Genomic DNA, 4,506 nt, shown 5'->3' with positions numbered 1-4,506 from the left:
GTCTGAGCGAGGACCTTCGAGGTCTGGCCTCGAACCTTCAGGTATCAAGCACGTGAGAGCAGTAGGGGGTGAGAATAGGTCGTCCATGGTTAGAACAACCATAGATTCCGGTGGATTTGGGGTTGGAGGTGGCAGAGAGCGATTAGGGTTTCGAGAGAGCTCGAGAGCGTTTGAGAGAAGAGAGGAGTTAGAGGCGGCGCTTCTGAAAGAATGGGGCAGGGTTTAGGGGTCGTTTGGAATTAAAAAGGAAAGAAGAGATCTGGGTCGTTGATCAAAATGATCAATGGCTCAGATTTTAAAAAGAAAACGGGCGGGTTTGGCCGATTGGATCAAGTAATCGGGTTTAAATTGATTTGGGGTTGGGATTGGCTTGAATTGGGATGCGAATTGGGCTGTAATTGAAATGAAATTGAGGCCATATTTTAAATAGCCACTTTTCCCCCGTTTAATTTATAAAAATAGTAATGATGGTTTTTTAAAAATAAATTTAAAAAACACTGAGTAAACAAATATTACATAAATAATAACTAAAAAGTGCTGGAACTAATTTTACAGTTATAAAATACTATTAATCGTAAAATAGGCTATGATTGCAATTATATGCAATTTAGCTTTAAAAATACCAAATAAATTCGTAAAAAATGTGCCAAAAATCACCTTAATTATATTTTGGTGCAAATGTGAGAATAAAAATGAATTATTAGCCAAAAGGATAATTTTGGGAATAATTATTGGATTTTGTTGTATTAAAATAGGCAATGAATTGGCTTAAAAATCATTAAAAATGCCAGAACTCTTGGGTGTGCTTATATATGTACATATATGCTATTTTGGAAGTATTTTGATTGTAAAATTACAAGGGAAAAATTGGGTATCAACAGCTGCCCCTCTTTACCCGGGAAGGATGGAAGAGTTGTCGGGTAAAGATATGATGGCCAATTTTGACCGGAAGTGGCGATTTGAAAAGAATTTGACCGAGCTCTGGTTTCTGAGCTGCCTACATATCCCTGGTTTTACAGGAATCAGGTCGTATGTAGTTCAGGAACCATTGACGGAACATGCCGATGGAGATTCGAAAGAGACGGACACGATGTTGAGGGTGGCAAGAAGTATTTGAAGTTTGATCGGCTGCGGGAACCGGAGCGGGATCGCTCCTGCTGAGGCGGCCGTTGCTGGCCGGTGTACCTGCAAGTGAGCAATACGGGTGTATATTGTGCATAAACTTAAACGTGATGCAAGTTTCCATTGGACCATGAATGTTGTCTTTGGACGGTTAGGATGACATCCTCGGACCATGATGTCCTGGGTCATGAAGCGCAAAATTAAAGGATTCGCAGGCTATAAAATGATGTTCTCGGGCTATGATAATGATGCCTCCGAACCATGATGCCTTTGACTAATGATGTGCAGGATATAAAGCGGGTCCTCGGGCCATGGCATGGTGTTCTCGGGCTATGAAGATGATGCCTCCGAACAATGACACCCTCGGACAGTTTGGTGGTGTTTCAGCCCATGAAATGCAAGATTTGGCGGTATTTCAGCCCATGAAATGCAAGATTTGGCGGTATTTCAGCCGGTGCAGAAAAATGTAAATGGCGATATTTCAGTCGATAGAAATTTAAATAAAACAGCGATGTTTTAGCTGATGTAAAAAATGTAAATGGCGATATTTCAGCCGACAGAAGTTAAAAATAAGTAGGCGATGTTTTAGCCGATGTAGCAAAAATGTAAATGGCGATATCTCAGCCGACAAAAAAATTAAAATAAAGCAGCGACGTTTTAGTTGATGTAGAAACGTCAATGGCGTTATTTTAGCCGATACCGAGAATTAAATAAAGTTGGCGATACTTCAACCGATAAAGAAGGGTGATTATAAATGGCGACGTTTCAGCCGATAGGGATTTAAACAAAAATTGGCGGTGTTTTAGCCATGCAAGATTTGTATGAAGATGGCGGTATTTCAGCCGATGCAAATAGAGGTGGCGATATTTCAGCCATACAGATGGAGACAGCGCTTAGTCTCGAAAGGCAGAAAGGTAGCCTTATGCAATGCAAGAAAATGCAGGATGGAGACAGTGCTTAGTCTCGAAAGGCAGAAAGGTAGCCTTATGCAGTGCAGATAATGCAGATGGAGACACTGCTTAGTCTCAAAAGACAGAAAGGTAGCCTTATGCAATGCAAGAATATGCAGGATGGAGACAGTGCTTAGTCTCGAAAGGCAGAAAGGTAGCCTTATGCAATGTAGATAATGCAGATGGAGACAGTGCTTAGTCTCGAAAGGCAGAATGGTAGCCTTATGCAATGCAGATAATGCAGATGGAGACAGTGCTTAGTCTCGAAAGGCAGAAAGGTAGCCTTATGCAATGCGAGAATGTAAAAGGACGAGTAGTAGTGAGACCTCTTAGCTGATAGCTGATATCGTGAATGCTGGGGAGGTTGTGTTTGGATAGCAATTACGAACAAGTGATGATTCTGAGAGGTTGCGTTCTTGAGAAAGTATGCGTGCATAAATATACCTGACGATATTGTTAGTCTGGTGCCTGTATCCAAAAAATCGTGAGTTTCATCTTGATGTGGGAATATTTTCTTCAACACCAGCTGCCCCGGTGTAAACTTCCTTGGCTTAACTCTTTTGTTGAAGGCTCTGGACATTCTGTTCTGATACAACTGACCGTGGCAAACTGCTTTCATCCTTTTACCCATTCTGCGTCGTCCAACTCTGCTTCTTGTATGATCCTAAAAGAGGGAATCTCTACCTCGGCGAGGATGACCGCCTCTATACCATAAACCAGCATGTAGGGAGTTGATCCGGTCGATGTGCGGACCGTGGTGCGGTATCCTAGTAGGGCGAATGATAATTTCTCATGCCATTGTTTGTGACTTTCGACCATCTTCCTTAATATCTTCTTGATATTCTTGTTGGTTGCCTCTACAGCTCCATTCATCTGAGGCCTGTAGGCTGTAGAATTCTTGTGTTTGATCTTGAATGACTCGCACATGGCTTTCATCAAGTCGCGGTTGAGATTGGAACCATTATCAGTGATGATTGATTCTGGAATCCCGAATCGGCAAACAATACGGTCACGGACGAAATCTGCCACAACTTTCTTAGTCACTACCCTGTATGACGCTGCTTCAACCCATTTGGTAAAATAATCAATTGCCACCGGGATAAACCTGTGCCCGTTTGATGCGTCAGGCTCAATAGGTCCAATAACATCCATTCCCCAGGCGGCGAATGGCCACGGTGAGCTTGTTGCAGTAAGCTCGTTTGGAGGCACCTTTATCATGTCTGCATGTATCTGACAGCGATGGCATTTGCGAACATACTGGATACAGTCTGTTTCCATAGTCATCCAAAAATATCCTGCTCGGAGTATCTTCTTTGCTAGGACAAAGCCATTCATGTGCGGCGCGCAGGTCCGTGCATGCACTTCGTCCAATAGTTTGGATGCTTCTTTTGCTTAGACACACCTTAGTAAACCCAAATCGGGAGTCTTCCTATACAGGATTCCCCCACTGTGAAAGAAGTTGTTGGATAATCTCTGAAGTGTGCGCTTCTAAGTGGCGTTGGCAAGTTCTGGACATTCTCCTGTTGTCAAGTACTCCTTGATGTCGTGGAACCATGGTTTTCCGTCCGCTTCTTCCTCAACGTGAGCACAATAAGCTGGTTGATCATAGATCTTTACTGTGATGGGATAAGTGAAATTTGTGTCTGGATGCTGGATCATGGATGATAAAGTAGCTAGTGCGTCAGCGAACTCGTTTTGGACCCTGGGGACATGTTGAAATTCTGTTTTTGTGAATCTTTTCCTTAACTCCTATATGTGATGCAAGTAGGGGAGTATCTTAGAGTTCTTGGTTGCCCATTCTTCTCGAACCTGATGTATGAGCAAGTCTGAATCCCTGATCACTAGCAGCTCCTGAATGTTCATGTCAATGGCCATCTTGAGCCCCAAGATGCAGGCTTCGTATTCGGCCATGTTGTTGGTGCAAGGGAATCTGAGCTTGGCGGATACCAGGTAGTGCTGGCCGGTTTCTGATACTAGGACTGCTCCTATGCCAACTCCTTTGAAATTTGCAGCTCCGTCGAAAAACAACCTCCAGCCCTCGTAGGATTCTGCAATATCTTCTCCTACAAAGGACACTTCTTCATCAGGAAAATACGTTTTCAGGGGTTTGTATTCTCCGCCGACAGGATTCTCAACAAGGTGGTCTGCTATGGCTTGGCCCTTGATCGCTTTTTGAGTTACGTAAACAATGTCGAATTCACTTAGCAGGATTTCCCACTTGGCGACCTTGCCAGTGGGCATGGGCTTCTGGAAGATATACTTCAGCGGGTCCATCCTTGATATGAGATAAGTAGTGTAGGCACAGAAATAATGCCTCAATTTCTGAGCTACCCAAGTCAGAGCATAACAGGTGCGCTCCAATAAAGCATACTGGGCCTCGTACGGGGTGAACTTCTTACTGAGATAGTAGATGGCTTGCTCCTTTCTCCCCGTT

This window comes from Nicotiana attenuata, unplaced genomic scaffold, assembly GCF_001879085.1.
Source record: "Nicotiana attenuata strain UT unplaced genomic scaffold, NIATTr2, whole genome shotgun sequence".
Classification (NCBI taxonomy): Eukaryota; Viridiplantae; Streptophyta; class Magnoliopsida; order Solanales; family Solanaceae; genus Nicotiana; species Nicotiana attenuata.
The sequence above is the reverse complement of the archived record's forward strand: the minus strand, read 5'-3'. Positions refer to the sequence as shown.